The sequence below is a fragment of the Sapajus apella genome, unplaced genomic scaffold (assembly GCF_009761245.1).
Source record: "Sapajus apella isolate SASKATOON/1434 unplaced genomic scaffold, GSC_monkey_1.0 scaffold1, whole genome shotgun sequence".
Lineage (NCBI taxonomy): Eukaryota > Metazoa > Chordata > Mammalia > Primates > Cebidae > Sapajus > Sapajus apella.
The window spans coordinates 78024521-78050667 of NW_022436941.1; the positions used below are offsets into that span (position 1 = coordinate 78024521).

The 26147-nt window shown below is 35.4% G+C and overlaps 1 protein-coding gene and 1 non-coding gene across 3 annotated transcripts in view; both read left to right on the forward strand.

Moving 5' to 3' along the window:
- Window positions 1-26147, forward strand: part of PDE4D (phosphodiesterase 4D) — a 1549195-nt gene that overhangs the window by 207179 nt on the left and 1315869 nt on the right. The gene's annotated exons all lie outside the window — the stretch shown is intronic.
- On the forward strand, window positions 664-770 carry LOC116554226. The gene has a single exon (XR_004270115.1). It is a non-coding gene; the product is annotated as a U6 spliceosomal RNA (small nuclear RNA).

The window sequence follows — 26147 nt, forward strand, 5'->3', positions numbered from 1 at the left end:
CTTTTGGATTCTGCAGTAAAAAATTTTTGGAGGTTTGTTTTGAATTTTTAGAGCACTGTTCTCTTTCCTTTGTTTTGTGTTGTGTGTGTGTATGTGTGTGTATACACATATATCACAACTAAACAAACTAGAGAATCAAATAAATATATATATTTTACTCAAATTTAAGTAAAACCACAAAGATACCCAAGTTGAGTGGGTTTTTTAGTCTCACTCTTTTTCTATTACAATGGTGGTGAAAACTTCAACATCCAGCTTACAGTTTAATGAACATCACTGGGTTTAGTTGCCATATCAGTTACCATTTTCTGGTAATTTTTTTTTAAAGTACTTCCTCTCAGTTGGCTTTTGATCTTTCAGCTACTGCAGGCTGATTCTTTGATGCTGTAAGAAGCAGTTTTACATGGCATCTGTAATTCTCAACCTATCAGGATTGCTCCTCTGTGCTCTGTTCACCTTTTCTCCCCAGTTCATCAACCAAAGGCTCTATCTCTGCAGACTAAGCCTTTTGGAACATGTGGCACTGTGGGCCTCTCACCCCTGCTTTCTGCTCATTTTTTTCTTAAAGATGCTGGAATGGTGGGAGAAAGTACATTTGCCTCTGAGTAAAATTCCCCAAACCGAGAACTCCGGGTCTCTTTCACCCAAAAAAGAAAAGAAGGAGTGCTTGCTGTGGCAGCACATATGCTAAAATTGGAACAATACAGATAATATTAGCATGGCCCCCACACAAGGATTACGTGCAAGTTGCTGAAAGGTTCCGTATTTTTTTTTTAAATACAGTAGTAAAGGGTTCAATTCAACAAGAATAGATAACTATCCTAAATATATATGCATCCAACACAGGAGCATCCAGATTCGTAAAACAAGTTGTGAGAGACCTACAAAGAGACAGACTCCTACACAATAATAATGGAAGACTTTAATACATCACTGACAATATTAGACAGATCATTGAGGTAGAAAATTAACAAAGATATTCAGAACCTGAACTCAGCTCTGGATCAAGCAAACCTGAAACACATCTACAGAATTCTCCCCTAAAAACAACAGAATATACATTCTTTTATCGCCATACAGCACTGACTCTAAAATTAATCACATAATTGGAAGTAAAATACTCCTCAGCAAATGCAAAAGAACTGAAATCATAACAGTCTCTCAGATCACAGAACAATTAAATTAGAATACAAGATTAAGAAATTCACTCATAACCACACAATTACTTGGCAATTTAACAACCTGCTTCTGAATGACTCTTGGGTAAATAATGAAATTAAGGCAGAAATCAAGAAGTTTTTTGAAAGTAATGAGAACAAAGACACAACATGCCAGAATCTGTGGGCTGCAGCTAAAGCAGTATTAAGAGGGAAATTTAGGCTGAGTGTGGTGGCTCACACCTGTAATCCCAGCACTTTGGGAGGTTGAGGCAGGTGGATCATTTGAGGTCAAGAGTTTGAGACCAGCCTGGCCAACATGGTGAAACCCTGTCTCTGCTAAAAATACAAAAAATAGCTGGGTGTGGTGGCGCATGTCTGTAGTCTCAGCTACTTTGGAGCCTGAGGCATGAGACTCTCTTGAATGTGGGTGGCAGAGGTTGCAGTGAAAAAGGTCGTGCCACTGCACTCCACACTCCAGCCTGAGTAACGGAGTAAGACCCTGTCTCAAAAAAAAAATGAAATTCCCACATCAAAAAACTGGAAAGATCTCAAATTAACAATCTAACATCACAACTAAATGAACTAGGGAATCAAACGCAAACAAACCCCTAAGCTAGCAGAAGACAAGAAATAACCAAGATCAGAGTTGAATTGAAGGACATAGAGACATAAAAAATCCTTTAAAAAAATCAACAAATTCAGGATCTGTTTTTTTGAAAAAAGTTAATAAAAGAGACCACTAGCTGGACTAATAAAGAATAAAAGAGAAGGGTCAAATAAACACAATTAGAAATAATAAGGGGGATATCACCACTGACTCCACAGAAATACAAATAACCATCAGAGAATGCTTTAAACACCTCCATGTACATACATTAGAAAATCTAGAAGAAATGGGTAAATTACTGGACACATACACCTTCCCAAGACCGAACCAGGAAGAAATTGAATCCCTGAATAGATCAATAATAAGTTCTGAAATTGAGACAGTAATAAATAGCCTACCAACCAAAAAAAAAAAAAAGCCCAGGACTAGATGGATTCACAGCTAAATTCTACCAGAGGTACAAAGAGCTGGTAGTATTTTTGCTTAAACTATTCAAAAAATTTGAAAAGGAGGAACTCCTTCCTAACTCATTCTATGATGCTAGCATCATCCTGATACCAAACCTGGCAGAGATAAAACAAAAAAAGAAAACTTCAGGCCAACATCCTTGATAAACATCTATGTAAAAGTCCTCAATAAAATACTGGCCAACCAAATCTAGCAGCACATCAAAAAGCTTATCCACCATGTTCAAGTGGTTTCATCCCTGGGATGCAAGGTTGTTTCAACATATGCAAATCAATAAATGTGATCCACCACATAATGAAAAACTAAAGACAAAGATCACATGATTACCTCAATAGATGCAGACAAGGCTTTTAATAAATTCAACATCCATTTACATTAAAAAACTCTCAATAAACTAGGTATTGAAAGAACATACCTCAAAATAATAAGAGTCATATATGACAGACCCACAGCCAACATCATACTGAATGGCCTCTCTCACCATTCAATATAGTATTGGAAGCTCTGGCCAGGGAAATCAGGCAAGGGACAGAAATAAAGGATATTTAAATAGGAAGAGAGGAAGTCCAACTATCTTTGTAAACAGAATGACATAATCCTATATCTAGAAAACTCATCATCACAGCCCAAAAGCTTCTTAATCTGATAAGCAACTTCAGCAGTCAAGATACAAAATCAGTGTGCAAAAATTGCTGGTATTTCTATACACCAAAAGCAGGCAAGCAGAGAGCCAAATCATGAATGAACTCCCGTTCACAATTACAACAGAAATAATAAAATACCTAGGAATACAGCTAACAAGGGGAGTGGAGGACCTCTTCATAGAGAACTATAAACCAGTGCTCAAAGAAATCAAATATAACACAAATGGAAAAACACCATGCTCATGGATGGGAAGAATCAATATCATGAAAATGGCCACACTGCCTAAAGTAATTTACAAATTCAGTACTATTCCCATTAAACTACCATTGACATTGTGCACAGAATTAGAAGAAACTATTTTAAAATTCATATGGAACCAAAACAGAGCCCAAATAGCCAAGACAAGCCTACGCAAAAGAACAAAGCTGGAGGCAGCGTGCTACCTGACTTCAGAATATACTACAAGTTTACACAGTAACCAAAACAGCATGGTATGGGTATCAAAACAGACAATAGACTAACGGAAGAGAATAGAGAACTCAGAATTAAGACCACATACCTACAACATCTGATCTTCGACAAATCTGACAGAAACAAGCAATGGGGAAAGGATTCCCTACTTAATAAATGGTGCTAGGAGAATGGACTAGCCATATGCAGAAAATTGAAATTGGACCCCTTCCTTATACCATATACAAAAATTAACTCAAGATGGATTAAAGACGTAAATGTAAAACCCAAAACTATAAAAAACCCTAGAAGAAAGTCTAGGCATTACCATTCTGGATGTAGGCACAGGCAAAGATTTCATGACGAAAATGCCAAAAGCAATTGCAACAAAAGCAAAAATGGATCAATGAGATTTAACTAAATTAAGGAGCCCCTGCACAGCAAAAGAAACCATCATCAGAGTGAACAGGCAACTTACAGAATGGGAGAAAATGTTTGCTGTCGATCCATCTGACAAAAGTCGAATATCCAGAGTCTATAAGGAACTTAAACAAATTTACAAGAAATAAACAACGCCATTAAAAACTGGGCAAAGGACACAAAAAGACACTTTGCAAAAGAAGATATTCATGCAGCCAACAAGCATATGATAAAAAGCTCAGCTTCACTGATCATTAGAGTAATACAAATCAAAACCACAATGAGATACTATCTCATACAAGTCAGAATGGCTGTGATTAAAAAGTCAAAAAATAACAGATACTGGTGAGGTTGTGGAGAAAAAGGAATGCTTTTACACTGTTTCTGGGAATGTAAATTAGTTCAACCATTATGGATGACAGTTTGGCGATTCCTCAAAGACCTTGAGGCAGAAATACCATTTGATCCAGCAATCCCATTACTGGGTATATACCCAAAGGAGTACAAATCATTCTATTATAAAGATACATGCATGTGTATGTTTATTGCAGCACTATTCACAATAGCAAAGACATGGAATCAACTTAAATGCCCATCAGTGATAGACTGGATAAAGAAAATGTGGTACATATACACTATGAAATACTATGCAGCCACAAAAAAGAATGAGGTCATGTCCTTTACAGGGACATGGTTGGAAGTGGAAGCCACTATCCTCAGCAAACTAATGCAGGAACAGAAAACCAAATACCATATGTTCTTACTCATAAGTGGGAGCTATCCAATGAGAACACATGGACACATGGGAGAAAAACACACACTGGGGCCTGTGGAGATGGTGTGGTTTGTGGGGAGGGAGAGTATCAGGAAGAATAACTAATGGATGCTGGGCTGAATATCTAGATGATGGGATTACCTGTGCAGCAACTACCATGGCACAATTTTACCTATGTAATAAACCTGCCTATCCTGCACATGTACCCTTGAACTTGAAAGTTGAAGAAAAAAAAGAAAAAAGGATGCATTCTTAGTTTTCTATGTCTACAAGCCAAGCAATTGGAAGTGAAAGCTGGGTATGCCATGGAATAACTAAATTCCCTTTAGGGTTTCAAAGTTAGAACCTATCTTTTTCTTATAGATGATAGAATTGATTGTCCATTTGTTTTGGTTTCAAAGGCTATCTTCAATGATTTTAGTGACAAGTTAGTAACAGCAGCGTTACATGATGTTAGCCAGAAGCTTTTGAACCTAAACTTCCTATCAGAAGGCTAAAAAAACCTAATTTTTTTCAGCTAAATCTCTGGTTCTACTTCATTCCAAGTAGAACCAGAGATTTAAAAATTATATGATTAGCACACAAGCTCTAAATAAAAGAGCTCTAAATAAAAGAGCTTGTGTACTAATCATTTAATTTTTAAATCTCTGGTTCTACTTGGAATGAAGACATAATCCTGTAGCTAACATTAAAGTATGAATTTTTAGTTGTTTCCTTTCTTCTTTTCTTTGAAGTAAGAATGCCTCAAAAGAATATGTGAAACAGAGACCTAAAAGTTCCATGGTGACTGCTGAAATGTAACAGAAATACACCGTGTTTGAATTTACTGTGATATATTCCTAATGTTTTATATTTGGTATGTTCTCTTGTTATTGCTGATACAAACCAAAGAACAAGAATTTCCTTTATGCCACTGATTGGCAAAGGTCATATAGAAAACGAAGGGTCGGTCAGATAATGGATGCTAATCATCCTTGGATACCTTGACAGGAAAACACAATTGAATTGCATATATTAGTGGAAGAGAAAAAACATTTTAAAAATTGTTCTTAATAGAGAAAAAATGATAGGGGAGCTAAAATTAATGTGAAAAATACAAGAGGAAGTTAAGGGATTAGAGTGGGAGGGAAATTAGTGAATATCTATTTGCGTGCATGATTGCATTTTTGAAATAATTAGTTGCCTAATTGTGTATCCAGATATAGTAATTGTTGTTCCATAGTCATGATTTATTTTAAGTATTCACAGGGTGTAATTTTCAGTTGTATAGATTTTTTTTTTCAGAATCAAATTGCAGAGGAATACATTTCTTTGAAATTGCTTTAGGGATGTGTTTATAACTCATTTTGGAAAGAGTAGAAAGAATTTTTCCTCTTCCAAACAGCTATGAAGGTGGATAACTTCTCTGATCTTTTTGTAAACACTTTTATGGTAGTTGAATGGTATGCAGTTAGTCATAAACAGGAGAGATTGAGGAAAAATAACATGCTTAATGCAAATACATTTTCTGTACCTGATAAGTTAATTGAAATTTTTCCTGTAATCTGTTTTTTGTTTGTTTGTTTTTCTGGTAGATGTTGATTTAAAGTAAGATAAAAAAGAATTGTCAAACTCTATATAAACCATAGCCAAATGAAGAATTCACAGTTTTTGCTCAAGTAAGGAATTATCTGGAATGAAAGTACCAAAAGAATTTCATAATTTAGAAGTACATTATTTTGAATGTACATTTGAACTAGCTAAAAATTCTGCTCTACAGCTGAAGGCACTGGCAGTTTGTTAATCACAGCCATAAACATGAGTCATCTACAATTGGAGTGGGCCTCACACTTGGAATATCTTGAAGATGTTTCTTCTTTGGCTGTGCTAAATTAAGCATGCATGGAAGTTATATTGTGTTAAAATTTCCACAATACAATCCTATTGGCATTTCCTGTATAAGTGGCTGGGAATAGAAATTCTCTTTTATGAATAAAAACACTTTGCCTTTTTATTTGGAGGTGAACCTACTAACCTTTGGTTATAGAATAATACCAGCAATTTTATTATAAAGTATATTTCAGTAATTGGAACTGTGTTTGATAATAATTGGATAGAAGGTATAATAAAATGAAAAGAGAGAAACTTCTCCAAAAGAGTGAGTTAAAAATGTTTTGGTGATGAAGTTGAGAGGAGGCCCAGATTTATAGCATATTTGGACACCATAACACACTTCTCAATACATTGATTTCCATATAAATGCTTGTTTCTTCAAACTCTTTGAATTTTATAGTATTTTCTCCCTTCTGTTATTAACAGGTTCTGTTCATATTAGATCTTAGAAAATTATCCAATGATTAATATTTCTCCATACTTGTAGCTAATGATATTTCTGTTTTTGCCTAGGATCCTTGTTACCAACCTGTTCTAATGTCACAAAGCTTGGCAAACCTTACCCAGGAAGGGTAAGGTTTAGTATCTATGAATTTTGTAAATACTTGATGAGAAAAGTTGCTTTTAAATTATTTTGAATTTTATTAATACCAAAAATATTTGAAAAAGAGAAGCATGTATATTTTTTCCAATATTGAAAGCTCATTCAATATAGAGATACTTAAACCTTTTTATTCATTATACTTTAAGTTCTGGGATACATGTGCAGAACATGCAGGTTTGTTACGTAGGTATACATGCACCATGGTGGTTTGCTGTACTCATCAACCTGTCATCTACACTAGGTATTTCTCTTAATGCTATCCCTCCCCTTACCCCCAACCCCAGACAGGCCCCAGTGTGTGATGTTCCCCTCCCTGTGCCCATATGTTCTCATTGTTCAACTTCCACTTATGAGTGAGAACATGTGGGGTTTGGTTTTCTGTTCTTGTGTTAGTTTGCTGAGAATGATGGTTTCCAGCTTCATCCATGTCCCTGCAAAGGACATGAACTCATTCTTTCTCATGGAGGCATAGTATTCCATGGTGTATATATGGCACATTTTCTTTAGCCAGTCTAAAAACACTGATGGGAATTTGGGTTGGCTCCAAGTCTTTGCTATTGTGAAAAGTGCTGCAATAAACACTTGTGCATGTATCTTTTGCAATAGCATGTGGGAAGGAGATTGGAAAAACATGGACTCATTGTACAATTCAAATACACTGACTTTGTCAAATTTTGTTACATTTGGAAAGTGTTGTGGTACTTATTAGAAAGTATGTGTGCATGGGTGTATGTATAAAAATATGGCTCTTTTAAAAAGCAGGCTTACTGAATCTTTTTGTGAATAATAGCTGCATTGCAGGTAAGAAAACACCTCAAGACATTGACTCTAATTGTACAGGAAAAACAAAACAAATAAAGGAGATGAAGACTAGGCTGCTGTCATTCTGTGCCATCTGTGACCAATTTGGAAAGCCTAGAGGCCTGAGAATACCTCCTCCCCAGGGTGCTATTGCAGCATCTTCAGGGTCCTGAGTCTGAATGTTCCTGTTTTATGTAAGCATTGCACCCAGAAGAATGGGTCAGAGCCTCTCTTATGGTCTGAATGTTTGTGTCCCTCCAATATTCATATGTTGAAGTCCTCACCTCCAAGGTGATTGCATTAGGGAGTTGAGGCCTCCAGGAGGTGAATAGGTGATCCTCATGAATATGATTGGTGCTCTTATAAAAGAGGCCCTAGGTATCTCAGTTACTCTTCCATTACGTGAGGACACTGTAGGAAGGTGCCATCTATGAGGAAGCTGGCCCTTATTAGACATTAAATTTGTTATTTTCTTGATCTTGGACTTCCCAGTCTCTGGAGTTTTGAGAAATAAATTACTATTGTTTATAAACCATCCTGTTTGTGGCATTTTGTTATAGCAGCCCAGGCGGACTAAGACAGCCTTTTAATAGTCAAGGGGATCTAAAGAAATAGGTGAACCAAGCAAGTCAGTCTGCAGCTCAGAAAACGCAAGTCCCCATTCAAGCAGCTGCCTGACAACATTAGCTGTAATCTCCTGTGTTTGTGCCTGACTTGCTGCCTCAGTTTAGCTCAGTGGTTCTCAAATGGGGGCAACTTTGACCATAGTAGGTGTTGTCTGGAGGAGACATTGTCACAGCTAGGGGAAGGGTGCTACTGCCATCTAGTTGGTAGAAGCCAGGGTTGCTGCTGAACATCCTGCAGTGCACAGGACAGCACCTACTCCCAACCCAGCAAGCAGTCATCTGTGGGAATATTTGATAAAAGCCATCTACAAAAAGTCCAACAGCTCACATCATAATTAAAGGTGATGGCCTGCTTTTCCCATAAGATTGGGAACAAGGCAGTAATGTCTATCCTCATATTGCTAGTCAACATTTTACTGAAGGTCTTAGCAACAGTGCAAGAAGAATTATTAAAATGCATAGTTTTCAAAACAAGAAGTAAAGCAGTTTTTATTCATAGATTACATGAACAGGTGCTTAAATAACCATAAAGAATAGCTTCAAAAAAAGTGACTTGAATGAATAAGTGAATTTAGAAAGGTCTCAGTATCTTAGTCAATACAAATTCAATCATGTTTATGAATACAGTTGATAATTAAAAGTAAATATTTTAAAATTTTATTTATTATAATGCCAGAAAATAGAAAATACTTAGTAGTAAATTTAATGAAATATGTGCCCAGTTCTTACACTGGAAACTACAATTTGCTGAGAGAAATTTAAGAAGACTTTAGTAAATGGAGAGATATACTTTGCTCATTGATCAGAAGACTCAATAACAATTTAGGATATTAATTTTCCCTGAGTTAATCTATAGATTCAAATTTATCTTAATCTTCATCAGAGTGGCTTTTATTTTATAAGAATTGACAAACTTATTCTAAAATTTATATGAGAGAGTAAAGAAGGTAGAATAGTCAGAATAATCTTGAAAAAGAAGAGCAATTCCACCTGACTCTACTTTTCCTATAAAAATACAGTTGTATTCAAGATTACAACTTGAATCTTGGCATAAGGTTTTGGCATAAGAATAGACAAATAAATGAAGGAAATAAAAGTGTCCAGAAACAGTAAATTGATTTTTTTTCAAGACACCAAAGCAATTAAGGAATGAAGAGTCTTATTTACAAATGAAATTGGAATAAATTGATATCCATATGAGAAAAATAAATTTTTACTTCCTAGCTTCATACCTCAGACAAAAATTAATGAATTAGAGACCTAAAAGTAAAAGCTAAAACTCTGATACTTCAAGAACAGAATATGACAGACTCAGAAAATAATAACCCTAAAAATTGGTAAATTAAACTGCTCATCAAAAGACATATTTAAGTAAATGAGTAAGCAAGCCACTAATAGGATTAAAATATTTGTAAAACATATCTGACAAAGGACTTTAATCAGCATCACATAAAGCACATCTACATTAATAAGATGAAGACCAAAGAAAATAATAAAAATGGGCAAAGCATTTCAAGGGACACTTCACTAAAGTAAATATACAAATGGTCAATGACCACAGTAAAGAGTGCTCCACATCTTTAGGCTTCAGAAAAATGCATTTGCAAACACAAAGAGATACCATTATACATCCGCTAGAACAGACAAAATTAAAAAGGTTGAAAACACCAAAAACTGATGAGGAGTTAGAGCCACTAAACTCTTATACATTGTTGACAGGAAAATTAAATGTTGTAACTACTTTGAACAAATGTTTTGCAGATAAATAGTTACTTTCACCTACCCTGTGACCCAGAAATTCCACTCCTATTATTTACCCAGAAGCAAACATTTATATTACACATAAAAAGTATACTACACCTATTTGTTAAAATATTCATAATCCCACATATTAATCAAAAGGAAAATCAATAAATTTCGTCACAATTGTACAATGTATGTCTCTCAGCAACAAAAATGAATGAACTGATACTTGCAACAAAATGAGTGACTCACGGACAAAATGCTGAATGAAGGAATCGAGACAAAAAGGAATACATCTTGTATGATTCCATTTCTAAGAAGCTCTAGAACAAAACTGATGTTAGAAAAAGGTGATTGCCTCTGAGAGGGAAAATTGACTAGAGATGGGAGAACTTTCTAGGGAGATGGAAGTGCTCTCTATCGTAAAGATGTAGGTTACTCAGTGTTCAGGAATACTTCTTTTTCTTTTTGTTTTGAGATGGAGTTTCACTCTTGTTGCCAAGGCTGGAGTGCAATGGTGTGATCTGGGCTCACTGCAACCTCCACCTCCCAGGTTCAAGTGGTTCTCCTGCCTCAGCATCCCAAGTAGCTGGGATTACAGGCATGTGCCACCATGCCTGGCTAATTTTGTATGTTTAGTAGAGATGGGGTTTCTCCATGTTGGTCAGGCTGTTCTCCAACTCCTGATCTCAGGTGATCCGCCTGCCTCAGCCTCCCAAAGTGCTGGGATTACATGCATGAGCCACCACTCCTGGCCCAGGAATCCTTCTAATCACTTTCAACAGGGATAGCTTATGAAGTAGTTCCTTAGTTTTTTTTCTCATAAGGGGAGGCTAACGCAGAGAACCGCTTGAACCTGGGGGGGCAGAGGTTGCAGTGGGCCAAGATCACGCCACTTCACTCTAGCCTGGGCAAAAGAGGGAAACTCTATCCCAAAAAAAAAAAAAAAAAAGAAATTTGTACTCTTGGAAATAAATATTTCATAAGGAAACTTTAGAATTATCCAATCTGCATGATCAAACAAGGACCTATTATCATTTTGGGCCATGTCTTAATAGAGAGGAGATAGTTCAAAATTAGTCATATGTTTACTCAACAACATGATTATAAAAGCTAGTCTTAGAATTGAGCATAATTAAAGCTTTTTATTTTTATTGGTATTAATAAATAGTATTACTAAATTCATTGACAGTTCCAGTCTTTGCAATATCTTTTGTTGGGGAATGGGGAGAGGACCTGTTCATCTAATTAGAAACACATCTACATTTTAGGAATAAAATATTTTACATATACTTTTAGTTATTAAATCTGCAAACTCTAGAATTGGAAGAAGTAAACTCTTCACAGCAAAATTTATGAATACTTGATAGTCAGAATTAAGTTAAACATCCAATAAAATTAGACTTGTTTGGAAGAATTGTAGGATCATTGGCAAGAAGTATGTTTTATGTTGTTTTAGATGTATACTATTTTGTCTTAAGGTTTACAAGCTAATCAATAAAGATTCTTGGCAGAGATAAGCAAAAAAAGTAATTTGTATTTAGCATACCAAGTGGATCTAAGTTATAAGTGTTATTTGATGTCTTGAAATGTTTGGCTTTCAACTTTGTTTAAATGAATATAGGCTTTACTTAGACATGCCTAGTCCCTCTGTGGATTCTCTCATAATCCTCAGTCATTGTAAACCAAATTTAATAGTCCAAAAGGATATTTTGTTTTGGCTGCATGGTATTATTGGAACACAGTAAAAATTTTATTCTCTAAATAATGTATTTTTCTGTTAAGAAAAATAATGTCTGTCTTTATAGAGATAGTTATTTCAAAATGTAGTTTTCAATATGCACTTGGGGGTATGAACATAAACACACATACACAGGGTTTGACATCATATCTAAAATGTTGAATCTACTTAACAGGAATGTTTCCCTATATAACTAAAAAGTCTGTATAATGTGTATTATGTGTATTATATGAATTAGGTATCATAATTAACCATTATTTTATTGCTGGTCATTTTCTCATATTAATACAGATTGTTAGGGGACATCTGTGTGCATACATTTTTATTTACATTTTGGATTATTTGCTTAGAATAGATTCCCAGAAGTGAAACTGCCAGGTCAAAGGCTTTTCCCAGATTATTTCTCAAAAATAAATTCCCCTGTATTCTATACAAGTATGCTTGTCTTGCTGCCCACTTGCTAGCCTTACATGTTATTTTTATTTTGTTATCTATAAATAGAATCTCAGTGTTTTAGTTTGCATCTCTTGGATTACTAGTCAGTTTGAAATTTAAAAACCTGTCTTTTGAGGCCTTTGTCTTTTAGGGTTTTTAGGATTTTCTTAATGATTAGCACCATCTCTTCTCTAAAAATATTTGTTCACTATATTGTAATAGATATTTTTTGCATTTAGTTATTAAGCTTTTAATTATATATTTGATTTTTAGTTTAGAAAAGTAAAGTTTTCTTCAATGGAGTTCTTTTAAAAATTGAATTCTTTGACATTTTTATTATTTTGTTCAAAGAACCCTATGGGCAAGTGGAATCTTATACTTTTATTACCTAGAGAGTAGATATCATTCGAAGTTTGATATTTAATCTGTGGCATATAATTGACTTTTATTTTTGGAATACCATGCTTTAAAACTACAACTAAAGGAAGACAGATGGTTAGCTTGTCTTCTTATTTCCTGAAAATGCCCAAGATTGGAACCAATATTATCAGTCTCTAATGGAGTTTGGCAATGTCAAGATGGTTTGTATCCAGGTCAAGATGTTGAATCAGTGTCCAGGTCATTGTTCATTAAAGATGTTGCTCTTTGGATAAATAGGAAACCCAGAAAAATGGTTCTAACAATTTCTGTTGCTACCTCACATTCCTTCAAGACAGTACAGAACATTTTGTTCTTTAGAAAATATTCAGGTCTCTTTCCTTGGGTTACAGCACTTACTATTTGTCTGTTTGTATTATTGACTTGTGATCCTTTTTGGGGGGGTTACAAATACATTAGGGGAAAGAATATTTTTAACAATCATTATGCCTTTGCTTTATCTATGTCTATATACTCTGCTATTTGTTGTTATTATTATTATTTTTTGAGACAGGGTCTCACCCCAATTGCCCGGGCTGGAGTGCAGTGGTGCAATCATGGCACACTGCAGCCTCCATTTCCCCAGGCTCAGGTGATTCTCCCACCTCAGCCTCCTGAGTAGCTAGGACCACAGGCTCACGCTACCATACCCAGCTAATTTTTTGTATTTTTAGTAGAGATGCGATTTTGCTATGTTGCCCAGGCTGGTCTCAAACTCCTGAGCTCAAGCGATCGCCCACCTCAGCCTCCCAAAGTACTGCGATTACTGGTGTGAGCCACTCTCCCAGCCTCCTATTTCTTGTTCTATATGTATATTTCATATTAATATATACTTTTTTTCAAGTATGGGTTATTCCATATCAACAAACCATTAATTCTCTGCTCTTCTACAGTCATTTCTTATTAGTTGTGTCAGTTCTTAATTTTACCAAACATTCATTTCTTTTTTTGTTTCTTATACATTTTGTTTCCTTGAGATCTTCAGAATGTATATTAATCTCCATTCTGTTATGATTTATAATCATTTACTTCTCAGATGATTCCTCTTTTAGTGCTTTATGCCTTCTGTTATATTTTTACTACTTTTGATCTTTCATTGTTCTAATTTCACTTCTTCTCAACCCACCCCCACCCTGTTATGTGACTGGCTGGTCAGATGAAATCCATTATGTTCTATATATATGTACATATTTTACTTAAACCGCCAGCGGAGACAGTATTCTTACTCACACATATGAGTACTGTCCTCTCTGTGATGCAGCAATCATCTCTTGATGTATGTAGAAAGTTTCAATCCTCATCAATAAATTACTGAAGGCCATCAAGTGACCTTCATATTTCCCCACATAACTCAGGGAATTTTACATTAAAATTACCCAACTTAGGAAAAATCAATTCAGTGACATGAGATAAGATGGGCTGTCAAAATTACAATGTGTCTAAGGTGATTTTTTTTTTTTTTTGATCGGACTGGAAACACTAATCTGGCACTATTTTAGTTGGGGTTTCCTGGTACCTTTCCAGCCCATAAAAATTTCTATAAAATGGAACAAATTACACATTTAATTATAGTTTCAAAAATTTGCATTCTTGGATGAAACTTTTTCTCTTGTCCCACTCTTGCCATAATTGCTGCACTGTCTACTGTTAATTTGCATTTTAACTGAACTTTAAACATTTAACCAGAGGATGGTGCAATAGGAGATTCTATAGCCATCTCAGTAATTAGTAGGCAAGTTATTTTTTATTGCTATTTTAGCAGTAGGGAAGTCTCCTCTACAGAGGTGGGAAAGAGTTGATAATTTTCAAAGTAGGCTCTTTACTTTGTGGTTTGATGAGAGAAACAGAACAGAAGTTAGGAATGGTGAAATTAGAAGAGACAGATGGTGCGAGATTATCATGATTTATGGGATCACCCAAATTGTCTAAAATTTACGCCAGAATTTTTTACATGTTGTGGCAAAATGTCATGCTTATTTTGAGCTCTTATAGATACATTTAAATCAGACATACTGGACTTTGCATTCTGTTATTTTTTTTTGAGGGGGGTGATATTTAAGGAGTTCTAGAAATAGCCTACAGTAGACTTAGTCAGTGTTTCCAGCAACTAACAAATTTAAATGTTATAAACATTTTCTAAAGCATTTTTCTTTAAACCACTCTGGGGAAAGACATGAATGTAAGATGACTGATTCTTAGATTATCTGCATTTAGAACAACCTTCTTTTAGCTGCAAAAACATAGTGATGGTATTCTCAATGTGAGACAGGGAAGATTTTAGTGGGCACAGCAGCTGTTGACTCAAATATAGTTATACATGTTCCTTCTATGTTTTCTTATAGGTGAATCAGCAGTTTAGTTTGTTATGAAAATTAGCAATCTATAAGATGATTCTGAGGAATGAATTCTCAGAAATTTAAGGTACACACATGGCATGATTTGGCGAATATGAAGTGCCGAAGTGAAATACTCATATCCCATTGTGATCAGTGATGCTCTTGTTGCAATTATGGTCACGTCAATAATAAAACCAATTTGATATGATTGAAAATAACAAAAATGATTTTTTAAGGGAAAATAGAAATGATTCATGTAAGTGAGAAACCTCAAAATGAAAGCCCATAAAATACCAGCTATGGATTGCTCAGTATGGCTCTTAAACTTTTTAAAACAAACTTTTCTGAGTGCTGCATTTTGAAATCTCTGACTACATGAGAATTGTCTGGGAAATAAAATACCAATTACACAAAATAATCTTTGTAGTTAAAAACCTTGTTTGCATACATATCGCCAGTTAACTATTTTTAGTCCCATTTTTCCTATGTGCCCAGCGGTGAGCTAAAAGCTGTGCATTTAATGCATTCTTCATTTTGTTTTTATTTTGTTTTATTTTGTTATTTGTAGAGATGGGAAACACTCAACAAAATGATGTTAAGCTTCTTTGGGAGAGAAGAGGACATTTGCATTTTGAATTTAGAAACATAAATTAGAGGTTTAGGAAGACTCATAAATGTGTAGCAGAGGTTTGGCAGTCAAAGCTAGAAGCTGACCACCACTTTAGGGATCATTTAACCTCTTCCTCTAAGTATTTGATGTAAGATCATCAGTATATTTCATCTGTGAAATTATCCAAAAAGATGAATCTGAAGAAAACAGTGCTTGTAGATCTGAGGGGGTAATATACTTGGAGGAGTTAGTCTCAGGATAGCCCTAGGTGATGATAATCCTTGCACAAACATAGCACACTGTTAGAACAGTCAAAAGTCTGCAGAGGTTAATAACAGCCTTGTTTCATTGGAATATTTTGAATCACTTCTAGAAATAGGATTTAATTTAATCAATATTTTATTTAGCTGTAGGTACAATATTGATGCTAAAGAAGTTCTTGTCGAACCAACAAATGGATGCTCCTTTAAAATTCTGGAGCCATCACAAATGGCATATTAGGGTCAGGTACCTCCCTCTAGGAGCCTACACACAAAAGCAAATGTACCCAAATAGCAATAATCAAATAAAATCTTAGGGGATTGTGTAAAATAAGAGCTAGTAACAACTGTTGATTTAAAGATTCAGCCATTTCAAACCCTTTTAGAAGTTTGAGGAATATAAATTAGAGTCCAGAGAAAGAATAAACAAAATTTTTTGACAACGATGGAAATGTGAGGCAAGATTGGATATTGCTATAAGGAAGAAGTAGCATTTGAGCTGGGTAGGATTTTTACATTTAGAAACATGAATGGGCACGTGTAGAGAAAAGGAGCCAGAGGATCCTGGATTGAGGGAATTATTAAATTCTTCATTCTACATTTACTTATTACTTCTTTCGTACAAGACACTAAGTGCTAGGAACACAGGGTAAATAAGAATTTTAGTTCTTGTCTTTGAAGAGCCTCCCAACAGTAGAGAAAGCCCCTACTTGCAAGAGGCAAGCAATGGTGCCCTAAGGCCTGAAGGGGGCGCCTCTCCTACACAGCAATACCAGCGTAGAGTTTACTCTCATGGTACCTCAACCCAACTGACAGCTAGAGGAGCTGCATTTTCTGGCAGAAGGTGCATTTTCTTTATTTGTAGCCTGCTTTATACATGCTTTTTGCCAGTTATTCAGGCATTTCTCATCCCTCTAGACCTTAAGTTCATGGAGGCCATAAGCTAGGTTGCACAAATTTTTGTATCCCTCTGTGCTGTCTAGAATAGTACCTTGCATAAACAATAATCATTAAAGACTTTTGGGATATAATTAAGTTTTGTGTTTACTGGAAAATAAAATATGTCTCATGGAAGGCATGGTTGGCCTATTCTTTGCTAATCCAGTCTTTCACAGTCTTTAAGTGTGTTTTGTGGCAGAAGCAAACAGTAGTTAATACTGTGTTGAAGCCCTACCTTGCACACTTGATATTCTTTTTGAACCATGAAAACTTTACCGGCATTTAAAAATTCTCATCTCTCTGTGGCTAAGGTGTTTCATGTTAAGGGGGAAACAAAAAGAGAAACATTAGCAAGCACTCTTCTCATTTTTTTTTCAAGTTACTTATTAAAAAGCCACCTTTTACCCCAATTTCACATTGAATTTGAGTTCATTCCTACCTATCTGACACTAAGTCAATATTCTGAGATTGTTTCGGAGGCTTCTTATTTTTCCTCAGCTGTAAACTGAATTACCTTTTAAACGATTTTCTAGCTAACAGTAAATGGTCCATAAAACATATGAATAAAAATGAGGGCAAACATTTCATGCTTAAATAGCTATAATGGTAGTTGGTGTAATGGGCTGGAGTTTCAAAAATAACCAGTGATGAATCTCTTAGTGGCCACATCATATTATCTATGGTTTTTGAAAAAGGGTCATTTGCAGCTATTCCAACACACATTTTACTCTAGTTGACAGTTTATGATGTTTTATTTTACATAAACAAATGTCTGTCTGTGGAGTACAAATGTCTATGGAGATCAAATGTAAGAAAAAAGTGGGCATGACTTGGTTTCATTGCTGTCATAAATGGTCTTTAAGAATGTTGTTTTTCTTTAGAAAATATTACTTTAAGTATCTCAATTGCTTGCTATATTTCATAGGAATGGTATCACTTTACAGCTTCTTCCAGGGTATGTATGAATCTCCTCTCTCACTAAGGAAACAAATTCTGCTATTTCTTAAATAGTTTTGTGTGTGTGTGTGTGTGTGTGTGTGTGTGTGTGTGTGGCACTTATAAGAATTATCATGTTTCTCAGGTTGTTGTGACAGATTGAAAATAGCTATGCCTGAATTCATGGTGAAGGATATGTGTAGTGTTAAATGGGCGTCCTGTTTGCCTGAAGTTGTCCAATCAAAATGCCTTCATTGATACCAGCTATTTCCTTAAATCTCTGTATTTGCTCAGACACTGAAATGTTACTGTCCCTTTTACTTGTGCACTATGAAACATTTTAGAATGCTTTTCAAATCTTGAAATCTGGTGATTGTATTGCATTTGAAACAGTTTTATAAACAGTCAAAGCTAGTCATGTGATCTACTGGTTTTTTGTTGAAACTGCCACTCACATGCCAAGGTTTGTACAAATAGACCTGAAAGGAATTATCAAGGTCATTTTATTGCAATCCATTTTTGAGGAATTTGGGAAATTGTGGGTACCACCTCACTCTATGAACTTGTAGCAGTGAGCTGAGGCTGGCAAGGTATTATCTCTTTGTTTTCACTTTAGTAGTGTTATATTCACACATAGCTTTCCTTCTTAGGGTAGAAGTCTTCCTCTGCTAACCTTTTGCTGTGTTGATTTTTCTGAATTTCATTTTTTTATTCTTTAGCCCCCAAACAGATTCATTGTTTTTCCCCTCTGTAATGTTTTATTTATATCTGTGTATTTTGATTAAGGTTATTTTCTAGTTGTAATGGGGAGCCTTAGGCAGGTTCTTTTGTTTGTACTTTTCTAAATAATCAGGACTTGACACAAAATTACAAGCTCAAAAAGCAAGAGCCAAATCCTTCTTATTCTTCATATTTTTCAGCAGAGTGCCTTAGCAGACACTATGCCCTCTATAAAAGTCTGCACATTAATGCCTATGACAGTCTAGACAGCTGCTCTTTAGCATATCTTTGTACTTCAGGTTCCCTTTGTGGTGGTGTATGTTTCCCAAGAGTCCCAAATCTATTGATGACTATTGTATTTGCTATTATATTGTATCATATAGTTATTATATAGACTGATGTACATATAAGTAAAGAGAAGTGTTTATGTGAAAACTAAATAAAATGCTAGTGAATCTGCTAAAAAAATGCTGTAGAATTAGGTGTAGGTGAGCCAATCACAAAGGACTGGGAGGAAATGTGAGTGATTCTTAAGTCAGATTCATTCTCAAGTGCCTTAACTTCACAGTTATAAAGAAACACTATGGAACACTGTGGTTGGGTGTGGTGGCTGACGCCTGTAATCCCAGCACTCTGGGAGGTTAAGGTGAGCGAATCACCTGAGGTCAGGAGTTCGAGACCAACCTGGCCAACATGGTGAAATCCCATCTCCACTAAAAATACAAAAAATTAGCCAGGCATGGTGGCGGGCACTTGTAATTCCAGCTATTAGGGAGGCTGAGGCAGGAGAATCACTTGAACCTGGAAGGCGGAGGTTGCAATGAGCTGAGATTGCGCCATTGCACTTTAGCCTGGGCAAAAAGAGTGAGACTCCATCTCAAAAAAAATAAGAAGAAGAAGAAGAAAAAAAAAACACTGTAAGTCACAGATGATGCATAATGGATGTTCTTGATGTAAGACAACATAGAAATCTAACTAAGAGATTCAAACTCAAAGAAAATGCCTTGGCTTTACATCAAAAGGGTAGCTAACTATGTGCATTTAAACGTTTTTATTTATGAAGAATGCTTGAGGTATTATTTCTGAATATTCTTGACTTTATTTATTTAACAAATTGGTTGGGCCAGGCACGGTGGCTCATTCCTATAATCCTAGGACTTTGAGGGCTGAGGAGGGTGGATCATGAGGTCAGGAGTTGGAGACCAGCCTGGCCAACATGGTGAAACCCCATCTCTACCAAAAATACAAAAATTAGCTGGGTATGTTGGCATACACCTGTAATCCCAGCTACTCAGGAGGCTGAGGCAGGAGAATTACTTGAACCTGGGAGGCAGAGGTTGCAGTGAGCCAAGACTGTGCCACTGCACTCCAGCCTGGGTGAAAGAACAAGACTCTGTCTCAAAAAAGCAAACAAAAAGAAAACAAACTGGCCAACTGCCTATCCTGAATATATCAGAGAAGAGGGCTTCTGACAAGAGGATAAATCACAAGCCTCTAGCTGTTCTCTATTTTAAAGTGGGGATGAAAGGTGAACAAAGTGTTACAGATTCTCACTATTTCAGTATCTAATAGTGGAGAAAGATCATCAGGTAAATCTATCTGGTCTGGACCCAGAAGAATCATCTCTTTCATCAGTGGGTCTCTGTAGGTGCAAAAACATGGCAGACATAGGGAAGCTGTCCTGTTGCCTTAGGTTGTCCTGGAGAAATACCATCAGGGTCTCTTTTCTGTGATGCAGCTCATGCCAGGGTACACTGCTATCATCCTAAACCTTTAGCTAAAAGCAGATAACACACTTCTTTTTCATAAACTGCATTTGTTTCTGAATTAGGACTTTAGTATTACAGTTAAGACCTACAGGCATTGACTACTTTGGGGAGAAGTCTGGTGACCAAAGAGAGTGTTCCTAAAAAGTACAACTTCCTGGGAGTTTCCCTACCTAGGGAGGAGATTGTCTCAGGGACTTTTTACCCAGAAGATAACTCTATTATAGCAGAAATACAGGCTACCTTTTTTTCATTAGTATGCATTTTTAACATTAACTAATTTTTAATTTCCTTGAGATCAGGTAATAGAAACATTAATAGCTCTCTATACTACCAGGCATATCTACCTAAAACAAGGTGGGTGTTAAATAAATGTAGAAATAATGATCAAGTTCCCAAAATGTACTATTTAGTTCTTTTGCATGATAATTTTAATAGAAATTTGTCTCCTATGACAAATTGCAGTTTTACTATATCAATTAGTTGGATCTTGTCTCATATTTCCGTTCACTGTGCTACCTACTGTGGATGATTCTATGTATTTTAATGTTGAGATGTGACCACGAAGTATTCATTCAGCTGGTTTCTCAGAACTGGCTGAATATGGGACAGTTTTTTTTTTTCCCCCAGTAGTGAGCTTGATTCAGTGCGTAGGAAATACATGCAGTCCTCATGTGCCTTTCCCTTTTCTTCAGATGGTAGTTCATGAGCTTCTCTCAAATATAACAGCAACCCACTGGTGAATTTATCAAAGAGTATGGCCACCTTGGGAGACTTGGCACATTTTATAGGCCCTGCTGTGATATAGAGCAATCAACCCAAGTCTTTTATGTGTTATTTCCATATTGTAACTACCATGAGGTAAAGTGTTAAGCTACATTAAGCCTCATAAAGAGAAATTTGAGTTCGTGATGTGTATGTAACTTCTCAGTAATTGTAATTAGTATAATATGCTTCTTGAATTTGCTAACATATTTGAAAAAATGTTACCATTTTTTATATCTATTTAAATACTTAATGCCAAAAACTTTCAGTAGAGCATTTATTATCTTTCACAAAATTTCATAAGTGGCTTTGATTGTATGTAGAATTACATCAAATGATCAGGAGCAGACAGCTCATAAGACTAAGAACGTAATTTACAATATTTATAACAAAAAAGTGTATTTTTAGTTTCAAAGTATGAGTAAAATCTGAAATTGAATTTTTTGAAGTCAACTATGTCCTATATATTAAGCAAAATTTATGGAAAATTGTCTGACAAAATAAGACAAAAGATGGGCAAGACTTCTAATAGAAGAAGGAGTTAATGCATTAGGAAGCATCTGTCTGTGTAGATACTAGTGAACCTGAGGGTATAAGATGGAGATAATGTTAGAGAACATGGTAATACAGCACATACTCCTCATAATTATAGTCAGAAATTTACCTCCCTTCTCTCAGTAATTGATAGAATAAGTAGACAGAAAATCAGTAAAGATATAGAGACTTGAAAAACACAACCAAATAACTGCGTTGACATTTTAGAACATTCCACCCCAAAACAGCAGGATATACATTCTTTTCAAATGTGCATGAAATATTTACCAATATAAAGTATATTTTAGGCCATAAAATATACCTCAGTACATTTAAAAGGATTGCATAGTATGTTCTTGAACCACAGTGAAATTAAGTTATAAATCAGTAGCAGAAAGATGTCTGGAAAGTTCCCAAATATCTGGACACTAAATAGCATACTTCCAAATAACCCATATGTAGTGTATTGAACTGCAGCCTCCAAAAACATATGCCTATGTCTTAACCCTTGGAATCTGTGAATGTGAACTTATTTGGGAAACCAGTCTTTGAAGAGGTAATTAAGTTGAAGATCTCCAAATGGAATAATCCTGGATTATCCAGCTGGGCCCCAAACCCAGTGAAATATGTCTTTATAAAAGAAAGAAGATGAGCAGACATAGACACAGAGAACATAGTAGTAAATAAATCAACAAATTTTTAATGATGATAGACTCCATGTGTATATATATAATATTCAAGATTTTTAGATGGATCTTGAATTTTTAGTTGAATATATAAAATATTATTTATATATTTCAGGAAGATGAATATATTATATATATAAATATTTAATATTTTATATATTTATATATAAATATTTAATATTTTATATATTTATATATTCTAGGAAGATGAAGTATACATACCTTTCCCTATTCCTCCTGCTAAATATTATACACACACACACACACACACACACACACACACACACGCACGCACGTATACAGAGAGAGAGAGAGAGAGAGAGAGAGAGAGAGAGGAATACTCGGAAATATGAAGAGAAGGCAGACTGGCTTGGGGCCTTGAGGCCAAAAGAAAAACACATTAATTGCTATGTCACATGAGTTTCAATCAATTTAGATTCCTTACTCTAGGAATGATAATGACTGGTTTCATATGTTGAGTAATGTTATTTAAAACAAGGTTATTTACATTGAAATAGAGTTTTTCTCCTTTTTTCCCCCCCCATTTTTGGGACAGGGTCTTGTTCTGTTGCCCAGCCGGGAGTGCCCTGAGTTTTCTATTTGCTTCATATATACCAAACTTGGAGCTTAAGAAATAAACAACACAGAAATACCAATACATTACATGGTAAGAAAAAATATTCTTAACAAAGCATGCTTTCTATAATAACTAAAGGACCAGAAAGGGTCATCCTAACAAGACAAACTTTTAGACACTAACCACCATATTCCAGGTAAATAACAGAGAAAACATTGTGAACCCGGTCACATCTATTCCTGCAAAGGCCAAGTAGGGAGCCTAGGTTTTTACCTTTTTGAAATTCTAATGAAGTACCCCAATGTCCACACTGGGATAGTGTCAAAAAAAGGCAAGGAGGGAACCAGGAGTTTTATCATCACTGAGCTCCATTTCTGTTCTTAGTGTCAGTGGAGAACACATGGGAATTCTGGACTTCCAAAACCATCTGGAAGTAATAGGGTGCTCTTCCCTCTTCTGACTGGGCTGGTGTCAGTGGAGGCCTAGAGAACAGTCAGGACCTTCACCACTGCTCTATGATAACAAGGTCACCCTCATTGCAGTATCAGTGGAAACCATGTTGGGAACTCAAACTCTTAGAATTCTCACCTTCACTAAGCAGTGATAAGGAGCCTTTTCCTAAGATGCTGAATGGGGAATCTGGGCTTTTACCCATATGGTAGACATGAGACAGTGCCACCTGCCCCTTCACCTGCTAAAGCAGTGTCAGAGAAACCCAATTAAAAAAGATTTAAATAAGACATGGCATCTCTTAAAATAATTTAAAAATGAACAGGTTTGAATAAATTATTCTGATACTAAGAACTAGATCTCAAAATGAAAGAAAATTGCAATTAATAGATACCAACACTGAGATGACAGAGATGTTAGTTATTTGACAACAGTTTTAAAATCGTCATGGTAAAAATGCTTCAAAGAAGAGCAAATGTGGACACCTTTAGAATGAATGGGAGAAAATTTTTGCAGTCTACCCATCTGACAAGGGCTAATATTTAGAATCTACAAAGAATTTAAACAACTTTACAGTAAAAAAAAAAATCAAAAAGTGGGCAAAGGATATGAACAGACACTTCTCAAGAGATTTATGCAGCCAACAAATGCATGGAAAAGAGCTCATCATTACCAGTCATTAGAGAAATGCAAATCAAAACCACATTGAGATACCATCTCACACCAATTAGAATGGTGATCATTAAAAAGTAAGGAGACAACAGATGCTGGAGAGGATGTGGAAAAATAGGAATGCTTTTACATTGTCAGTGGGAGTGTAAATTAGTTCATCTGTTGTTGAAGAAAATGTGGCAATTTCTCAAGGATCTACAACTAGAAATACCATTTGACCCAGCAATCCCATTACTGGATATATACCCAAAGAATTATAAATCATTCTATTATCAGGACACATGCACAGGTATGTTTATTGGAGCACTGTTCACAATAGCAAAGACCTGGAACCAACCCAAATGCCCATCAATGATAGACTGGATAAAGAAAATGTTGCACATATACACCATGGAATACAATGCAGCCATAAAAAAGGATGAGTTTATGTCCTTTGCAGGGACATGGATGAAGCTGGCAACCATCATTCTCAGCAAACTAAAAGAAGAGCAGAAAACCAAACACCACATGTTCTCACTCATAAGTGGGAGTTGAACAATGCAAACACATGCACACAGGGAGGGGAATGTTACACACTGGGGCCTGTTGGGGGTGGAGGGCTAGGGGAGGGATAGCATTAGGAGAAATACCTAATGTAGATGACGGGGTGATGGATGCAGCCAACCACCTTGGCATGTATAAAGTACAATAAGAAAAATAAAGAATGGATGAAAAAATAGAGAACCTGAACAAGGAAACAGAAGCCTCAGCAAAGAAATAAAAGAGATAAAGATGAGCCAAGTAGAGTTTTAGAACTGAAAAATATAGTAACTACAAGAAAAAGCTTAGTGGATGGGCAGAATAGAGGCGATTAAAAAATAATTAATAAAATGGAAGATAGAAATTACCTAGCCTAAACAACAGAAAGAAAATAACTGGGAACAACAAAACAAAACAAGAGCCTCATGGGTCCATGTAATTATAAGAAAAGATCTAGCATTCATGTCATCAGAGTACAGAAAGAGAGGAGAATGAGGGATGGGCTGAAAAGTACTTGAAGAAATAATGGGCCCAAACTTTCCAAATTTGGTAAAATGCATAAACCTACAGATGCAAGAAGCTGAGTGAACCATAAACAGGATAAACCCAAAGAAATGCATACCAAGACATTTCATAATTAAACTTTCAAAAACGAAAGACACAAAGAAAATCTTGAAAGCAGCCAGAGAAAAATTGTTCTTTACTTAAATAAGAAAATCAATGAAATGGCAGTAGTTTTCTCATCAGAAACCACAGAGACCAAAAGGAAGTGAGACACATTTTTTTATGTGCTGAAATATAAGAATTACGAATCTGGAATCCTATACTCAGTGAAAATACCCTTTTCAGGAATGAAGAGGAAATCAAGACGTACTTAGATAAAAGCAGAGGGATTATCACCAGCAGATCTACTCTAAGAGAATGGCTAAAGGAATTTAGCTAAGCAGAAAGTAAGTAACAAAAAAAGGAACCTTGGAATATCAGGGAGGACAGAAGAACATGGTAAGCAAAAATATGTATAAATACCATAGACTTTCTTTCTCTTGAGTTTTCTAAATTATGGTTGATGGTTGACAAAAATAATAACACTTTCTGATGTGGTTCTAAGTGTATGTAGAGAAAATATTTAAGGCGTTTATAAATGTGGAGGGTTAAAGGGATGTTCAAAGAGGTAAGGTTTCCGTACTTACTTTAAGTGATAAAATGACTTTGATATGTAATACATATATGATATAATACCTAGAGCAAGTACCATAAAATCTGTACAAACAAAAAGTAAAATAGTGGCCTTAAGCCCTAGCATACCAATTATTGCACTAGATGTAAATAGTCCAAATGCCCCAATTAAAAACAGAGATTGTTACCTTTTTTGTGGTAAGAACACATACTATCTCTTCTTGTAGCAAAATTTCAGTATATAATATAATATTATTAACTATAGTCCTTATGGTAGTATATTACATCTCTAGAATTATTTATTCTATATAGCTGCATGATGCTAGGGTAAATGGGACTGTTCCTCGATTTCTTGTTTGGTTAAATCATTATTGGTGTAAAGAAATGCAAATGCTGGTATGTTGGTTTTGTATCCTGCAACCTTACTGAATTTATTT